At 36.7% G+C, this 20,937-nt stretch overlaps 1 protein-coding gene across 1 annotated transcript in view; it reads right to left on the bottom strand.

Moving 5' to 3' along the window:
• luzp1 (leucine zipper protein 1) overlaps positions 1-20,937 on the bottom strand; it is a 40,647-nt gene that overhangs the window by 14,370 nt on the left and 5,340 nt on the right. The gene's annotated exons all lie outside the window — the stretch shown is intronic.

Genomic DNA, 20,937 nt, shown 5'->3' with positions numbered 1-20,937 from the left:
TTTCATAATCCCATAATTTTAAGGTGTGAGAGGCAGGCAGCGGTACTTCGAGGTTTAGAAAGGAAACGAGTCATCCAGTAAATATATCAGCCAGGCAGGATGGAGATCCAGCACATCTAAGGCAGATTTCCATGACACATGACATTCATAATCATGTGTTCCATGACACATGACATTCGTAAGCAAGATCCCTCAGTGAGGGGGCTTCTAAGGTCAGGTTTAAGTACACAATGATTCACATTTATAATGTCCATCTACCAAGGCTAACGATTCAACGATACATCCAAACAAACTTGCACAGAATGGATCTACAACATAGGTATCATGGTCTGATTTTGTACTGCCCCTCAAGTGTCAAACCCTTTTAGGTTGCAAATCATTTGCACTATTTGCAATTTTCTGCAATAGTATATCATGTATGTCTCTTAAGCAATGTTATACAGAAGGATATTATAAATATTTCTTCTAAATGACCTAAAAACACATTTGTAGATATGTAACTGCAACCTGCGTGTTTGAATCACTCAAATAAGTTTGGTTATGCTTGAAAACTGAACAAAGGAAAGTAAAACTCTTCAAAATTACCTTAAGACAACTATAGGGGTGCACTGCAGAAGTAATGAAACAGGCCCATAAAGAAAGACATAACAGAAACTGACAGCATGGTAAAGTACCTGAAAGCAAAGAAAATATTTTTTCCCCTTGCTTCTTAGCTTCTAGTCTTTCACACACACTCTCTTTCTAAAGGGCACCACACATGCAATCATGCACCATATCATTAGTCCAAGCCACGCTAAGCAATCCTTCAACCTCACGAACATTCTCTTCCCCAGAGGAAAGGGGGAAAAAGACTTTCCCCTGCACTTGACATCAGTTTGGTTGGCCAGCCCGAAGCTCTTTATTCTTTATTAACATCCCTTAATAATCCCTCAACTCCAGAAAATATGCCAATCACAACCACCCGAGAGACTGAGGGAGTTCATGGCTTCCAGATGAAAAAATATTTGATCACTGCAAGGTGAGGTTTAAAGAAAATAAGAAATAAACAATCATTGTAATATATATATATATATATATATATATATATATATTATTTTGACAGAGTAAAAAAAAAATTAAAAAAAAATAATTGTATGTATTTGCAGCAATCTGTTTTTGTAGGTGTGCAGAAACAAAACACATAGTGAAATTATTTACATAGTCATATGAATCTTTCCATTATGCCAAGTATCTAAAAGGAGATGGATCACGTGTGGTCCAATGTCTTCCCTTTGTATGCCCATTGCATGACATCATCACTCATCTACATACCTACAATTAAACTTTTAACACCAGACACCTGAAACGACTAATTCGAAAAATTAATGACTCCCAGTTGCTTTGTTGCTGCACATCAGTGTTATGTGTGAACATTTATTTGTACCTGATCCTGTACTGACTGAATGATTTGTCAATATTTTATGGTTAAAAGTCATGCCAAGAAAGCACACTGAATTAAAAAGTGAGAGAGAGAGCGAGCGAGGGAGAAGAGAGAGATGATGAGAGTGTGTGTTTGGCCTCCTCTGAACTCATGCAGTTCTGGCAAAAACTGACAAGCCACAAAATAGTGGCAAGTGCAACCTGAAGCTTGAAGCAGCAATTTTTTACATTTTTCCATGAAAGCAAAAACCAGCCTATAATGTTCAGTTTGTTGTTTCCTGTGCAGTCATGTCATTTTCTGCTCGCTCTCTTCACCGCGTTTGGAAAAATGGCAAAGTAAGGACAGGAAGTCTGATGTTTTAGTGGGGCTGTACGTCTGAACGGCCGAGCAGACAGCAGTTCTACAAAAAGACTGGTGGGAAAAGAACAGCCAAGTGTTTAAAAAAAAGACGTGCTGAATTCAGATTTGTTTGAACTTTCATAAGAGTTAGAGATTAAAAAAAAGAAAACCAGACTCCGTTAAGAACCAAAAGAAAAACACAAATCAATATAAGCAAACAAACTCTTTAAAAAATACACTTAGTGAATATAAATATACAGTCAGTTCAAAAAGTATTTGGACATTTAAGACACACTTGAAAAATATCTTAAAGCCATTGCTTTCGATAAAAACACATTAAAGCTGCAGTACGTCGATTTTTGGGGGTTAAAAATTATCCAAAATAAATATTTGAGAAAATAAACAACCAGCAAGTGTCCAGCAAGTGCTCTGCTTGCCTTAGCTCAACTCAAAGCGGTAAGGCCTTTCGAAATTTTCGAGCATGTCTTTGCGTCACTTCTGTACACATAAAGAAGAGTCTCGGCTAGTAGGCTATATTGTGTGTGAGGATGCTGGAGGTGGAGATTCATAGCCTTTTCTCACAGCACTTGGTATAATTAAACTTATCAATTTGATTGCGGATCCAGAAAGGTTCAAACAACAATCACCAGTGACAACATATTCACCAGCTGTAAAATGCAAAAGACTTTGTTCGGACTTTGGAGTGGCTAACATACAGAAAAAAAGAAACTGCAACCGGCCCATGCGAAAACAAGGATACATATTGGAAGGACATTACATGTAGTCACGCAATGCTGACATTGTCAACATAAACAATTTAAGAACAAAGTATAATTTGCACTGTTTTGATATGATAAGTGATTCAGCGAGATTTACTGCAATGTCAGAACCAGAACAAAATTGGATGTTTCTTATTTGTTCAGATAACATTTTCCGGTGAAAATTATTATGTTGGTCATACTTCCAAAAAGAATAATCTGTGATTCTGAATGACAGTATCCACACCGGTGCGATGGATGACTGACAGCCTCAGTCTACTCAAACTTTGTGTTCATCCGTGCTGTGCCGTGTCGAGGGTGTTGAAGTACAACTGAGGTAAAGTTGATAATTCCACAAGTAACTGCAATTGCAGATTTCAAACAGAGATGGCGACAAAAACGAAAAGCTGCAGACAGACCTTCAAACACAACACATCTTTATTTTCATAAATTCTGCTAATGCAGACTGAAATTTAAAAAGTTCAAATCATAAATAATTTTGTATTATTTATTTTACTATGAGCAACTGAAATGAGGAAATTCAAGTCTAAATGAATCTGCGCTTCAATTCCACTGCAAAAGTGCAATGGAAACATTTACAGGTCACCTGTTGTCTTAAAAGTCGATAATTCTTTAAAGATGGAGCGGTATGTTTGGACAGAAGACGAGACCGTTAAAAGACAAAAGAATGATGTGAATACTGGATTCTTAACAACAAAGAAATGCCACAATTTATCAATACCTAGAAGCAGGGAGAAACACACAAAATACTAAAAATAAAATACTAAAAATAAAAGTATAAAAGGGCTTTCCTTGCCATTACTGCTTGGATAACATGCCTAAAACATACATGATTTTTAGAATGATTTTCAGAATGAATTATCATGAAAATTACATTTTAGTCTTATAACATCGGTTAATGGAATTGACTTCCATTTAACTCTTCCCTCAAGATTCCCTGCATCTGCAGGATCAACATCACAGGCACATTGTCCTTCATCTCCTGGACAACAGCGACAAATACGTTAAACAACAAACACTAAAAAATTTATTTACTTGTATTTATTTACTTTGGTATTTAGAGGTTTATAACTCTTGAGGTCTATAACTCATTTACACGTCAATTTTGATTTAGTAAAGAGACAAATCCATCACTCAGGTCACTGACCCCAGCAGACACAAACAAAGCAAGAACAACTCCAGAAATGTTTCCAGTCCAATATAAACGCACTTAAACGGGAATGAATGGAGAGAGCAAGAGAGAGATCCGCCACACATGTTTGTTATAAACACAGGTACTTGAACAGAATTGATGCTGTTATTTGAGTTTCTGTGGAGATTTCGAGAGAGGTCTAGACTTGCTCGCTCTCTATGTGTATGTTTGCAATTGTTTTTTGATTATGTGTGCATTTCTGAGAATACCAGTTTAGGTCCCTATAAAGCAGGGATACGAAATTTCACTGGGTCTCTGAAGCGCCGCATGCTGTGTCAGTATATTTAAAGATGCGAAGCTAAACTGCAAAGCATTTGTCCTCAGGGTCAGCAGATTGAACACAGCAGACGCATTACTGAAAACTGTGTATAATTGCCATTTACAATCATCCAAAGGGCTACAAAACTCTGTGTGAATCTATAACACGTTTCGGTGCCATATAACAGCTGTAAAAGAAAGTCTGTCTGTTTGAAAAACATTATGACATCAGAGAGAGATTAATTGTTTCTCATTATTAGTTTTGGCAATGCAAACAGGAAAGGAAAGGAACTGAATGAAACAATGTCCGTTATATCATTAACTATTGGTTCTCAACTGATAGGTCATGACCTAAAAATGGGCCTGTTCTGATATAAGCATTTTTCCTCACTGTCCATATAATTAAACGCAACAATTAAATAGAATTATTTAACTAGAGTTATTTTAAAAATAATAATAAAGGAATTTGTATTTAGAAATCATTATTTGATTGTAAGGGCGTTTATGTTCACTGTTGTACAATAAACACCAATAAATCTCAAATATAAAATCTAGGTTATGAAGCAAAACCTGTCGAGAATCACTGTCATAAATCACTCACTAGAAATTTGTGAGTGTGAATTTGTTAATATAATACTATTATAATGCATATTTTACACACAAACAACTTTTTGTTTTTCCAAACTACTTGAATGAGTGAAAAAATGTGACGGTACAGTGATGATCAAATTATTCAATGAAATAGAAATGTGAGGATATCTTTGTGCTTAGCAAACAAGTAACAATGATGTAAGATTTAAAGGTGAGGCTGTGATGAAGCAGGACTGTTAAGGACAGGAATTCTCCCAGCTGATCTTATCATTTAAGTCGCAAACAAATCGAACAAATTTTCAGAGACCGTACACTGCTGTTAAAAAGTTGGTTGTCTAAGATTAAAAAAACAACAACAAAAAAAACAAAACGTAATACTTTTATTTAGCAAATACCCACAAAATTGAGCAAAGTTGACAGTGTTAAACTACATTTCAAATGCTTATCTTTTGAACACAAATATATTTTAGCATGGAACCGTTTTCAATATTGATAATAGTCGAGCAGCAAATCAGCATATTAGAACGATTTCTGAAGGATCATCATGTTACACTAAAGACTGGCGTAATGGCTGCTGAAAATTCAGTATTGCCATCTCTGGAATAAATTATATTTTAAAATATATAAAAATAGAAAACATCTCGATTCTAATAATATTACACATTGTTACTGTTTTTCATAAATGCAGCCATGGCAAGCATAAAACTTTCAAAATCCTCAAACTTTGAAACAGCTGTCTATATTCACTGTGAATTCGTGACCACTTCACAGTGGTCTCAATCTGGATGACACAGAAATCAAACATCTGCTCAGTTTAGGTGACCTGCTTTTGATGCTTTGGGATTACTGCACAGCAGGAAATAGTAAAGAACTTCCTATTACAGTTCTAAAAGACCTACATCTCATCTGCGTTGTAAGCTGTAATCCACGAGATCCACTAACATTTATGACTAAAATACCTTCTGGCAGTTTACACCGACTCAAATATTATGGCAAACCACCTGGACAAAGTACAGACCAAAGAAAACCTAGCAACAAAAGTGACACAAAATATGGTTTAATAGTTTAATGCCACGCATACAAGCACATGGAAAATACAAGATAATTTTAAATAAGGTACAATAACATGTTATGCCAACAATGCAAAACAATCCTGAGTACGGCTGTCAAACGATTAATCGCGATTAATCACATCCAAAATAAAAGTTTGTGTTTACATAATATATGTGGGTGCACTGTGTATAATCATTTTGTGTGTATATATATATAATCACACATGCATGTATATTTAAGAAAAAATATTAATATATATAAATCTATATACAATATGTACATGAAAATATTTCTTACAAATATACAAGCATGTGTGTGTATTTTTATATATAAAATAATTATACACAGTGCACCCACATATATTATGTAAACACAAACTTTTATTTTGGATGTGATAAATCGTGATTAATCGTTTGACAGGCCTGTTCAGTATTCCGGAGTCAAAGATCAAAGGTTGTTGTCCAGAGAGATTTCTAGAGACTGCTGATGATGGTGGTGATGTGTTTGTTTATATCTTATTAATGCGTTTACAGCTCTATACTACTAATAACTAATAACTGAGTGCTTTACTGACACACTCTGAAAGATATAACCAAAGATATAACCATATAACCAAACGTATAGTTCATTGCAGTGTAAAATCAGTTAACATATTCACAATGTGTGTGAGATTTGAGGAGGAAATGGTTTGTTAGTGTGTATACGGTCTCAGAGTCCATCTGAACCCTTTGTGAGTGACTTCCTTTAAACCCGGCGCCACTGTTCCTTCCCTATTCAGGGATGAAGCTATAAAGTACTCAGTTCAAGCTTTGGTGTGTCGCACTCTCTTTTATTCTTAAAACACACATTTCAATTTCAGATGCAAAAATCAGTGACTCACTTTACTAACGTCAGTCATCACAACCTTCTGTGGAACAAACATTCACTCTGACTTATTGCTCATAACTTTAATTACAAGACATGCAGTATGCAAAACAAGAAGAAATCAGTCCATGAGTGTGAATTAACTAATACATTGGGGACAACTTTGTCTTCAGAAAATGTTCAAAAATGCGACAATTTCACAACCTTATTCTGAACGTATAAGGTCCATGAAGGGCTGTATTTATTTGATAAAAAAAACTGAAATATTGTGAAATATTACTATAATTTATTTAAAATTACTGTTCTATTTCAACATATTTTAAAATCTATTCTATTCAAAATCTAAGTAAATATCAAGTACAGTACATAAAAACTTAATTTGTCATTATTTAAAGACCTTTTGACACTTGTCTGAGTGCCTTTGAGTGACATCATTTGACTCAATGTTATTTCTGCTCATCACCATACAACAATATTTGACAAAGAATGCTATAACTGACCAATCAGAATAGAGTTTTCCAGGAATCATTGTAAAAATAATTTAGCCAAAGAGTATCATATCTGTCGACCAATGTGTCCATCTGGATAGGAACTAGAAGCAGATTATGGACGTGCAGATATGAGCAAACACAGCTTAGTGCGCCAACGGGAGAGCTGATTGGAACAAAAACAACTACTACTAATCACATTCTGAATCCAGTTTTGAGGTCTACAAAAACAAACTACACTAAGACACATTAACAGAAACTTTAAAGCAAAGTCAAAGCTCACGAAACCTACCAGAGCACAAACAACCATGGACTCAGAAGCACCACACGATATATCCAAAGCTTGTTTTGCCCTATTTCTCTCATGCTGTACAGGAGCCCATTTCCTGAGAGTGATTAGAAGGGGGAGCTCACGGTCGAGAGAATTTTCGCTCTTTGTTGTTGTTGTTTTGTCTGCGCGCAAAGGGAAGGAATGCCCGAATTAAACACGTGGAATTCGGGACGCCAAAAGAAGTACAAGGTTCAAAAGATGGCACGAAAGACAGTGTGTGTGCGTGAGAGAGAGCGAAGGAGAGAGAAAGAAAGAGTGCAAGGGAATTGAGGGGGAAGGGATGAGTGAGTTAATGGGTGATTAAAAAAAAGAAAAGAAAAACCTTGTAACATCTTTGGAATCCATTTTTTTGTTGTCTACTGCCACAGCAGATTGGCAGCTGAATGCTTTGTATTTATGTTCGTATTTTCTGACAGACAGGAATGTTAAATAAAACGCCTGAGTCCGACCTGAAGAACATGTTCTCTTATGTGTTATTACACACAGATACACACACTGTGCAGCATGCGAAACACTCCCAACCACCTCCCAAGGAATTAACCTGAATGTGATTTCAAATGACAGGTCGCTTTCACAACTGGATGAGCAATTACAGAAGACCGATGAAGGTGAAGAAAAACCAAACAAAAGCTTGGGTCAATGACAAGACAACTCCTTATTGGCGAATGGGGCATAAAGTAAAAAACGTCAGGGTAATACAACTGTCCTGATATAATAATGAAAGAAAAAAAGCCTCATTAAAAAAAAAATGAAATTCTGAGTGAATTTTTTTTAAAGCGTAATTCCACCGGTGGAGACATGAATATGTATTGAAAGTGGGTCATAGGTGTAGTAGAATAGTATCATAAATTTCTAATGTGGGTCCTTCTTGGCCGATAAAAGGCAGAAAATGACTTTTTAATGTTTGTGGATTGTAGACAACATTCCCCATAGTGCATTGCAATGCTCAGCAGGCAACTCCCACTACTCCGCCCATCAATGTAGACTAGAGTTGAGCTCCACTCTACGCTACCACCTGGAAATCATTTAGCACAATGAATTTAGATAACGCGCGCTAATATAATATGACGAATCTGTAAGAGCGTCCAGGCGGCGCCCGTGCTATCAGCCAATGGATTGGCGTGATTCTATATGGGCTTTAGACAACAGCCACACTTACTATGACACGTAATTTTACACATGAAATACAGCCAAACCTTGGAGCGTTTTTTTCTTCGGCATGTCTTCGGAGAGACTTTGCGTGTGTGCGCGCCTTATGACACAGAGGCTCAGGCACCGAAATTTTCGTTCTTATTCGGTCTGGTTATTACCGTTTACACTGGAACCGGTTCCCTATTGGCACTGCGTTTTGGTGCCCAACCCTATCCATAATGCATCCGTCTGTGTATTCAGTAGCTGCATCCATATTGTCAAAACGTTTCTGCAAACACACTAGCACTGATCTGTAATAGGTCTGTTAGCGCATTACGTCCAACCCCCTATGTGCGGGTTTGAAAGGGTGTTAACTAGTGCTTGTAATCTTCACAGAAATCCCCCCCCCCCCCCAACACATGAAATAACAATAATTATATCTGATATTTATATTTTATAGTAAAGCAAGATTTCATGAGCTGAGACCGACCAAGCCCCCTTTTTTAATAATAATAAAAAAAAATAATAAATCAAGGCACTTTTTAAAATATTGCCTTACAATTAAGAAATTAAGATGTGAACATGTATTTAAAGGGTAGGGAAAGATGTTTTTCAAAAGCAAATGAAACGAACCTGAATAGCAGAACTTGCCACATGTTTTAATTTTTTCCTTTTTTTATCCAAATAAATTTGGAAATAGTTTTTGCACAAGTGTCAGGCTTATATAAGCCATGTAAAGCGCCTAGCTGCAGAGGAGGAATGGATCAAACGAGTGAAAAAGAGAGATGCCAAGTGCAAATGTTAAATGTTAGATTTGCCTGCATCATGTCCTTATAAGGCCCGAAAAAAGAGCCTTTTCCCTCTAAATCCATCTGGTTGGCATGACCTACAAACACATTACCAGAAGCCCCAAATGATACAACAGCATAATTTACACTGCATTCTCCAGAGCAAGAACAACAAAAGAAAAAAGGGATGAATATATCAAAGTGGGTGGGCATTTTATATGCTTGACCTTTGGCACCATTTTCGGTCTTGACTTTGGGCTAGAAAACAGACGGAAAGCAAACGAGCAAAAAAAAAAAAAATTTGCTTGAATGTGTGGTATGTTTGTACAGCCCTCTCCAAACTACCCTCAATAATTGGGTGGATACACACTTATACACTGAAAAACACACACACACAGATATATACATTACTAGGAACAGGAATATGTGGAATAGAGTAAGTTTCAATACCACAACTGGTAACACTGGTAACACACAAGTGAACGGAAATCCTGGGAAGACAATTGCCTCATCATCCTGTGACGTTACTGGATATTTGGAAACTGTCTGGGAATTCTGATATCCATCAAGACTTGGGCAGCCTCACTCTGGTAAAGAATTCCTGATTCTGTTTGTCGATGTGTGTGTGTGTGTGTGTGTGTGTGTGTATGTGCTTTGAAGGACAAAGACTTTGTTCTGCAAAAGGCACTGATGCTGAAGCAGGAGGCCAGGTTTATATCCTATTATGGGTGGGAATGAGTCAGGTCAGAGTCATGTTGACATAGTTCCAGCCAGCACGGCTGACAGACTGACAGCTTTTGGGGCCGTGGGTAGAAACTGAAATAATTATCGTTAACTGACTGATTGCACAGTTTACGGAAGACTGATGACTGCTCTATTTGTCATATGATTAGTGTCTGTAGAAAATACGACTAAAATTTTGAAAGAAAAAAAAAATATTCTTAGGCCTGGTTTCATAGACAGGACTTAGATTAAGCCAGCTTAGTCCTTAGTTCAATTAGGACATTTAAGTAGCTTTTTTAAAGGTGCCTTAGAAAAAAAAACAACATTAATTGCATGCATTAAGTATTTATTAAGACTATTAATATACTTTATTGAGACATTAGCCTATTTATTGAAAATCTTGCCATTTGCTCTAACTCTCTTTGAAGATTTCATTTGATTTCTTGAGAAAATTGGCAATACCCGAATGGTGAATAAATTGTTCTGAGTCAGATATGTTCAATGAATAAGTTTATACTGTTTTTCAGAATCATAAACCATTTAAAACCAATTCTCAATGACTTAAGAATCAGACTGATTGAGTTTTAAAGTGCAGCTTACTGGAAGGGAAGTTTATCCGACTAAAAATCCATCCAAAGCTATTGAATGACTTCAGAGGACCTCCTTACTTCCTCATTTACATCCATTATTTGGAAAAAATATTATAATCATGATAATCTAGAAACAAAACAAAACAAAAATCTCCATTCCGTGTTCACCATACAAGATAAGTCATACATGTTTAGAACATGCTGATTAAATAATGACATCATTCTCATTTTTTGGTTGAACTCTCTCTTTAATAAGCAATAGGACATTGTTAAAATTCCATTTGAATAAATTTAGATTTTAAGCTTCCATATTTCTTTTTTGAATAACACATAGGCTAATTGCCTCATCTCCAATTAAGACATTAATAATATATAAAAATTTTAAAAGATATCTATCGTACAAGATAATTATACGCTTTTGCGCAATACAAGTGGATATTTAGAAAGATTAATGGCGGGTTTCCACAGTTATAAATGACATAATGCGGTATGGAATTCAACCAACTGAACACAGGTATTCATTTTTCGGTTATAAATATAAAGAAGCAACTAATGACAGGGAAGAGGACATAGAACACTTTTAATCGGATAGACAAGACAGACATTGATTTAGCCACAGTGACGTCAGACATGAAAGAAATGAAGGAACTAGCTACTTTAAATGGATTGAGGAGATAGTCTTAAAAAGGGTGAAGAGGAAATGATGAGTGTGTATGGGGGAGAGAAGGAGAATGATAAAGAATGAGTGCGTAACAGAGGAAGAGAAATGTTGAAAATGAGATGCATTGTCATCCAGATGGTCAGACCATGAAGATATGTTTGAGTCAGACACAGCAACCCTCACTTAACACAAGCCAAAATCAACAACATCCCTCTTTTAGGAGCATCAGCGGTGCCAAAAGCCCCTCGGACAATTCATAAAACAAACGCCTGGTCACAAGGGTCTAAACCACCAATCTATCAGACTGAAAATAGGGAGAGAGAGAGTGGAAGGTCTGCTAAGTCCATGCTGCTTATACTTTAAAGGGGTGGTTCAGGATTTTGGATACCAAGTTAGCCTGGGTGTTATTTATCAGTCTTGAGAGAATAATGTTAGAAATCAAACTACCCTTTCATCGCATTGCAATAGTTATACTTTGTTCCCTGTATCTATTAGCACAGTACACTACTAACCGGAGTAAAGTAAAATTTCGCCCCTGTTGAGAAACTAGTTCCTGTAAATGTCATGCGATCATTTGGATGCAAGAGTACTTTGATGCAAAAGTCTCTCAACAGACATTTACATCGATAGTCTGGCATTCACTTATTTGCTTTTTGTGTACTGTGGAGTGGGTAAAACTGTTTTTAATGGTAGGCTAGCAGTTACCGTTGACTCGCACTAGCCTAGCACTGGCAAACTCTTCAACTGGAAGGATTGGATTCATTTTTTTGAAAACCATCTCCACTGATAAATAACACCCAAGCTAACTTGGAAATGAGGTCCGATGTCCAAAATCCTGAACCATCTCTTTAAGAGAGAACCAGAGAATGAGAGAGAAGAGACCGAGGACCTGCAACATGTTAGCCTGTACATTCCTCTCTCTGAGAATGTGTATATTTTCACTGATCACAGAGAAAAACAATCCAGCACAGAAGGGCCATGAGATCGCATGCTGAGAGAGAGAGAGAGAGAGAGAGAGAGAGAGAGAGAGAGAGAGAGAGAGAGAGAGAGAGAGAGAGAGAGAGAGAGAGAGAGAGAGAGAGAGAGAGGTAAAATTCAAGAGAGTCTTTAAAGCACACATAAGCATCAGACACCTCCAAGACCCCCGAAGTGAACATAACCAGAGCTTTTCTAGTATATACACTAATATACAATGGGAATAGAATGTCTGACAGCAGTTGTGAAAATTACCTATGATGCATTTTTTTTTACATAAATTAATAAAATATAAAATAAAATATGTATAGTTCATAAAAGTAAAACATACTGTACTGTGCAAATGTTGTAGGCATGTTTATACAATCAAACACATTTTTGGGGGGAAAGTTCCGTTTATTTTACATTTATAAATGTATTTGGTTTTATAAATCATAAGTTATGTATTATTTCCACGTTTAAATCCATAATTAAGCCCAGATTGGAAGATTTGAAAGGGTTTCCTGACTTCAGAAGGATCTCACTGATGAAGGTTCTCCTCATCTATGGTGAGAGCACACCTCCCATACCACTTTTCCACCATTTCTGGTTTGAGCATGTCTAGGCCAAAGAACAAAGACAATTTCTTTAGCCTAGGACCTTTATTTCTTCTTCTGGGTTGGCAAAAATGGAGTGTGAGACAGTGAGAGTCACAGCAAACTCTTACTTTAGTGCAAACACAATCACATTTGCCTCCTTTGCTTACAATCAATCAAAAAGTAAATATACACTTAAATCAGCATGAACATGTTTCTCTGTGCATGCAAACAAATGCTGAAATACTTCACAAAAGCCCTGCTGACACTCAATCAGGTGAATCAAAACAAATTGGCTGAACATTGTGTGTTTAATGAAGTTTTTAATCAAAGAGCAACCATTGACAGATGGAAAGTCGGACGTGAGAAACAGACGTGGAGGTATTGTCCCGCTTTTGGGCTGAGGGTTGATGACGGATGATGACATAACAAGGACTGACAGCAGAGTTGGAATCCAACCGCTGAGTAAAACGCCAGCCAACTTTCAGTTCCGATTCTCTCCCTTTTAATCCCCCATTGCTTTCTTTTTCCTCTTTACATTCATGTTCACTCTTCCTTTCTCATTCTGTCTCTTGGTCAGAAATGTGGCTATAGAACCTGTTTCTTGTTCAGAGGCAAGGAGAAGCGTCTGGAATTGAATTTCCCCATGTGTTCGGCTAACATTCTGCTTCCTGATTCAGTGTCTGCACTGATATCCCCCACCCAATCAATCCCACCAACCGTAGCACAGGATTTATGAAAGTCAGCTTCAGGATGTTGATACAGGTGCCTGCACCGGCCCTCTTTCTTTTTCCCTCTCTCACATACATCCAGACCATCTTAAACCTCTTTTTACCCATTTTATTTTTTATCTATCTATTTTGTCTATTTAGTTTTGTCCCCCATTTTTCTTTGCTCCAGAGACAGATCTTTGTAAAGCACAAGAAATGTGTACATTTTTCATTCCTCAAAGAAAACAAGTCCCATACGAATAGGGCTTTAGAATGATTTCTGAAGGATCATGTGACACTAAAGACTGGAGTAATGGCTGCTGAAAATTCAGCTACAAATTTCATTTTAAAATGGATAATAATAGAAAATAGTTATTTTGAATTGTAATATTTTTTACAGTAATTTTGTACTGTATTTTTGGTCAAATAAATGTAGTCTTGGTGAGAATAAAAGACTTCTTTTAAAAACATTACAAATTCTTACCGACCCGAAAATTTGAACAGTACTGCAAATCATGTTTGTTTTTTTTAACCATGTTTTTATACTAATTGTTACACTGCATATTCATTTACATTATTTGCATTATAAATCATTATGTACATTGACATTCTAATAAAATGTGTTGCATTTAGTTTTAATTATTCCTTTTTTTTACCTTTATGGGACAATATGAACAATATTTTGTTTGGCAAATAGGATATGGGATATAAACAAACTAAAATGTTTTTTTTTTTAATTATCTAAAAACTGTCACTAAAGATCAAAAAAGGAAGAACGAAGTAAAATCAATCTATTCATGCCTTTAGTCCTACTCAAACAGACTGACGGCTCCAATTAAATCCAATTACCTTGTCACTAATCGACAAGAAGTGGGATGGTCAGAGTGCGTGGCAGCTATTCCAATGGAAATGCAGGTCACCAGGCATCACCAAGGGTTCTAAAAGCTTGGTCTTATCCTGTCTGTGCTTTCAGGGTAACAATGACATCAGTGATTATTTTTTGTTGTTGTTGTTGTTTTATCGTTTCATTCAGCAGCAGCAGAGGTGCTCCTCTTTCAGTGAGATAAGTGACACATATGCTGTGTCCCAATTCGCCTACTTATTCTATGCCCTAAAAGTACCGTTTTAGTAAAGGAAAAATACACATTTGAGTGTGTAGCAGTGTTTTCGCCAGTTTAAAATTCTGACTATTAATCACTCAAACCCCTTCAAAGTCCAGGTTCAGAAATTAAAAGTCCTCCTCAGTATTTTGTTCCAATCACCTGGATTTGCTAATGGGCTCTATGCACGGCGGTATTTCCGGTGAAGCATTAGGGATGCTCGATAACTTCCGCCGATCATAGAGTCCAATGCAATACCGAGAATTTATATTGAATTTTATACTCCATGGTTATACTAATGAAACGTTAGTCACAAAAACAGACAAAACAGACACCCCTCGTTGTGTTTATGCTTCTTTTAAAAATTATATTAAATAAACATAACTATATATAAAATTACATCTAAACGTATGTACGTTTCGTTTCAAAGACGGGAGGACAGTAAATATTGAAGACTCTGCCATAATCCCGTTTTCTCCGGTTTTCCTCCGCTTTAATCTACACAACCGGAAATGGACGAGCATCCTTGCGTCAAATGCGGAACTTATGCGTGCATATAGCCCATTAGCACAGTGTTTCAGCCAGGACATGAGAGTTCATGGGTGGAATAAATATATGCCAGGACTATAAACCGCTCTACTTAACCGTCGGACTCGCACATCTACCATGTTTGTGTTTTTTTTTTTTTTTTTAACACTTTTCATTTGTGTTTGTAGTTTTAAATCGAATCCTCGCCCAACATGCCATTGGTTGTCAGCAATTTAGCCAGTAGAGTGCACACAGATAGATCTGCACGAATTCTAACCGGAAAAAGTAGACCATCTAGGTATCTTTGGAATACTCATTTCAACGTACTATGATTTGGGACACACTAATTCTAATTTCTAATACTATTTAGGACAAATTGTATGCGAATTAGGAGGCAGTAATGGGGTTGAGCAGAACACCGCATCTAAACTACACAGCAAAACCTTCACTAAACTACCAACAATAAATTAGTGGGTCAGTGACAGGATAGTAATTTGGTCTAATTATTTATTCAAAAATACTTTTAAAAATTAAACATGCATGTCAACTCTTCTAACGATGTTTTTAATTTCTGAATTAAATAAAACTGCTTTGCTACATTTCAATATTTTAAAAAAAAAAACTTTTGACAGCAAAACCAACATGCAGGGAAAAAATAACAAAACAACATAAATTAATAAATTTTTCCTGTTTATGATTGTAAGGGTGGACCACTTCAGACCTATGTGACTGTGTCAAGGTCAATAAGAATATTTAAAAAAAAATGACCTTATTATGATTTTTGTCATAAATTCAAATTATAAATATCATTGCAAGACGATTTAAAAAATATATTTTTCCTTTTCTTTGTCTTATATGTCAAGTACAAAAAAGACCCTCACAAATCCACCTGTAACAAGGGAGCAAAGTCAGCCTCAAACAAAGACTAATATCTGCAGGCTGCAGCTCACACTCTATAATTCATCACAATTATAGATAATAATCATGGAAAACCACCAATATGCTCCAATCTCAACAACATTTACTTCATCCATTTTTAATAAGAATGGAAATGGTAACGCAGTCACCCATACAGTCAAAATACAGCATTTGTTCTTGAAGCGAGTACAATTGCTAGAACAATCTATGGGATCATACAAGGGAAAGACACAAGAAAAAGATCAGTATCCACATGATGAGCTGTTAAAACCCAAAGTTTCTGCTGAGACATTAAGTCTTGTTTAATGGGCAAACTCATGCTGTTTTTCTCTAGTAAATGCTCTTTTAAGTTACTTTCAAGTCCTCAGTACAAAACAGAATTCTGAGTGTTACACAAGCCTCATCCATAGCATGTCCCAGTGTGCAAAAAGTGGACCTTGAAGTAAGCCGGAATGGTTTCTAAAAAATGCTAACTATGCCCCTTTTCCACTCTCCCTCCCCAAAGATCAAGTCCAGCCCATCTTAACCATCCAACCCAGAGCATTCCTGTGTTCTCCAGCCCCTTTAACAAAACACAGTGCGAGAGAGACGTCAAACGAATTAATAACACAACTTTCCACTCAGCTGACCGAAACATCCCTTTTAAGGCCAAGCAGTTCAGATTTCTCTTTTCATTAAGTTCCAAAAATACCTCAAGAACAGAGAGAACGAGAGAAGGGAAGAGAAATCATTGCACTGCCTGGTTTGAGCTGACATCTCTTGGCTTTGATGACTATAGAAAAAAGAGAGAGAACAGTTTTTACAGACTTGGACAAACCTGATAAAAACCCTTGAGGCCTCAGACATAAATATATGAGACGGTCCAGAGGATTCGGACTCACAAAAGTAATATGACACAAGATTAAAGATCCCTGCTCTTGAACCTTTTAAAATGTTTTGAATTCCCATGTTTTACGCTCCATCTTGTCCAGTTTATGTCTGACAATCTTCTTTAGGCAGTTTATTTTTCAACAGCAAACATCCAAGAGATGTAGTGGAACTTAGTACTCAATTAATCATAAATATCCAAGTGAAAAAAAAATAATCTATTTTGACTGAAACAAGTATGTCTTGTTCCATCCAGTCACACATTATTCCTAATATTAACACTGTGTTCATTTCTCGAATAAATGTTCTTCAAAATAGGGAAAACAATATTCTGAACATCTGTCCACAATGTGTCTGATTGCTAGAGGTAATTTATATTTTGTAATGCCTTAAAAGAGCTGTTGTAGAACATTCTTGGAAGACTTCCTGAATATGTTATAATTCTCTAAAAAATGTTTTACAAAATAGGGAAAACAATATTCTGAACATCTGCACACAATGTGTGCCATTCCAAGAGGTAATTTCTATTTAGTAAAGCCTTAAAAGAGCTTTTTGTAGAACATTCGGGAAGACATCCTTGTTAGCCTTTGTTTAAATCTTTCACCACCAAAAACAAATAGTTGGTTCTGAGATCTTATACTGCTTTTTGTGGGGTTTTATTTTCATTCACAGTATCTTTTTGGCATTTTCCATTATTTATTTATTTTTACATTGCCTTGCAGGTGTAAAAGCAGAAACAGAGTAAGTTTTACCAGGCATGACGTTTTAACAGGAAAAAACATGCAGGCAGAGTTTTCGGGCTTTAGGCTTGAACTACCCATTCGAACTTCAAACCATATGTAAACCATTACAGAACTCAGGAAAATGTTTACAATCGAGAGTCACAGAAGAAACATGTTTTCTATCAGAGATAAGGGATAATAGGCCTCGAACCAGAGCAGACCAAACGTGCCTCAGAATCAGTTTAACTTTCACTACATATTTGCAGTTCACAGGTCACAGCCATCCTGCCTCTAATAAAAGATAGTGCAGTAGTTCCACTGTCCCCGAATTGCATTTAGTGAGAGTAAAGACAAAGGATATGTTAAGTTATTCCTCAAAATAGGTTGCTCTGAATATATGGTTTTACAGTACAATGCTGAATCATGACCAGGAAATGGAAGCAGCTGATGCAGTTGTTTGACTGCTGTAATGCCAAGCAAAGATAGTACTTCAAAATGACAATCAAATGCAGTTTCTATTAACATAACATATGAGGAATCCCCCTGGGCAATGTATTAGGCCCGTTCATTTTTCAACAGATTAAGGGTTGTAGTTGATTAAAAAAAACACATTGGTTGTTCAATAAAGTTCTTGGTAAAAAAAAAGAAAAGAACTGTGCCTAATATTATTATATAGCCTATTATTTATTTTACTGTCTATATAGTAGCCTACAGCAACCTGCGGATAAAAAATAATCGCAGCCTTTGCGATATCACAATCACAATAAGCAATCTCGATTTAAGTGCGATTACATGGAAATTGCGATTAATCGCACACCCCTAGTCTGTTTCAGAACGTAGGCATATTTACATTTACATGTATTCATTTAGCTGACGCTTTTATCCAAAGCGACTTACAATTGCTATATATGTCAGAGGTTGCAAGCCTCTGGAGCAACTAGGGGTTAAATGTCTTGCTCAGGGACACACAATGGATTCGAACCCGGGTCTCTCACACCAAAGGCATGTGACTTATCCACTGCGCCATCACCACCACATGTAGCACAAAAGCAAAGTGTAGTGATCTACTGTGATTCTATTCAGGAAAGAGTTATCAAGAGTTGGTCAATTAAAAATTAGGGGGTGTACCGAAATACTGGCCACCAAAACAGAAAAAGAAAAAAGTTATTTTAAAATCAGATAACAGAAACACTGATAGAAAATCAGCATTCATGTGACATGACTTTGGATCTTCTTGATCATGGTTACATTAATCCATCTTACAAACACCAGTGCAAACAACATCCCAAATGGTAAACCTGATGTGAATTCAGACATCAAAATGGCTAAAGAACACTACTAACCTACACTACAAACTATTACACCAAAGTGTCCTAAATGCTGCAAGTGCTTAGGGTGGCATTTAGGACAGGACCCGCGCAAGTACACAATGTTAGAGTGTTGCTGTCCTGTATACAGCATTAACATTATGGCAGATTATCAAAATAAAGGAAAATCTGATGCAAGTTTCTTCTTCCTGCATTACACTCAGACTACAGTAAACGTACTGTAAAGGCAATGGCTCAAAAAAATCTTTAATTTGTCTGTCAGACCTTTGACAGATGGGTTCATTCACTGTTTATTCAATAATACTAACTCAGTGCTTCTTTATAATATTGTGTGTAGACCGCAACGTGGCTAAAACGTCAGCTAAAACTAGATTTCATGCATCAGTGAGAAACTGTGCAGAGGGAGGAAGGGCACGGACTCTTTCCCTGCCCATGCTTGAACTTCTCTGCTGGAAATCAGGTCAGTGTTGGACCCAAAAGTCTCTGCTTGTGTTTCCATGTGGAGGGTATTTAGGCAGTGCAGCAGCACAGAATTAAAAAAAAACAACATGGTAAATGAAGAGGAAATACGGAATCACTGAATATGACTTTTGGTAAGACGGGGTTTTTCCTGGGTCAAAAAAGGTCTTCGGCAATGGTGGGCGAACACGGTCATCAACGCACAGTACAAAGTACCCTAGGCTACCAATGTGAACTGCGAGCCCAGTACTGACAATAAATCCAAAATAAATGCAGAAATAGTTTGTAATATTAACTTAATATAATATTATCCAATTTATATCCAACCCTAAAACGTCAGATGTTGACGTATGGTCAAAAGCGTCAGTTAGTTGACGTCTTGGGATGAGACTGTGTTGTACAAGACAGGAGAGAAGGAAATCAGGACAGTGCTTAAGATCCATTAGTCAAATCCCTGATGGAATTCCCCATCTCCTCCACCCAACACAAACATGCACAGAAGCTAATTAACTTAAATATAATCACTTCTGTGGACCGACAGAGCACTGCAGCTGTGTCCGGTGTGCCGTCCCGGATATTGAGGGAACATTACACCATCACAGAGCATGTGGGCTGCTGTGTGCATCCCTCCGGTTCAGCTGAGCTATTTCAGGCGACCTTAGAGATATTTCAAATACACTCCCACACTCCTCAACAGCATCACAAAAGAGGGGGGAGGGCGAGAAAAAAACAAGGTCAAAGGTCAATGAGGTATCATTTGCTTACTGATTCATTTGAGATGCACATTACTAGGTGTTGAACAATGATCGGTCTCAGCTGACCACTTGCAATCGGGTCACCAACACAGCTCTTAATACACAACTGCTGGTTAACACACAATTATATATTCTGTACTGTATGCTGAAATGTAAACACGGGCGTGTTTGTGCGCAGGTAAGAGAGAGAAAGGGTGGGGCGTTTTTGAGGAGAAAAGACATTCAACATAATTTACAGATGAATTTGAGTGCTTAGAGCTGGGGAATCTGATGAGCTCTTCTTACAAATATCTGCTATGATGTAAAACATCACAGGAGGAGCAGGTCTGAGCAAATCCAAGCTAATCCCAGAAAGTGCAGTACATAGGATATCAACTCGTGCTGTGTGCCTCTTTGTTACTTAACTGCTGTAAGCTCTTCCATCCAAATAGGGGTCAACTTGACGTTGTTTTTTTTTAATAGCCAATACCTATAACAAAGCTGGCCAATGAACAATATAATAATGCAATTGAATGACTGTTAATAAAATATATGCAAAATTGCGCAATGACAATGAACATCTATTTAAGACAAAACGTATTCGAAATTAAAAAAAAAAAAAAGTTTTCTGACACTAAAAAGAATGATGGCAAATGCTCATCTGGGACACAGCAGGCCGCCACAGAAAGAATAACTTCAAATCTATGACACAATACCAACTAGACATGTTGAAACATCTTTTCTTTTTTCTTTTTAAATCTACAGGCACTGCTTGTGCTTACTTTAAGATGTATTAAGATCCATCTCAGGTGA

The sequence above is a fragment of the Pimephales promelas genome, chromosome 15 (genome assembly GCF_988280905.1).
Source record: "Pimephales promelas chromosome 15, fPimPro1.hap1.1, whole genome shotgun sequence".
NCBI lineage: Eukaryota > Metazoa > Chordata > Actinopteri > Cypriniformes > Leuciscidae > Pimephales > Pimephales promelas.
This window is presented reverse-complemented; position numbering and strand designations above follow the sequence as displayed.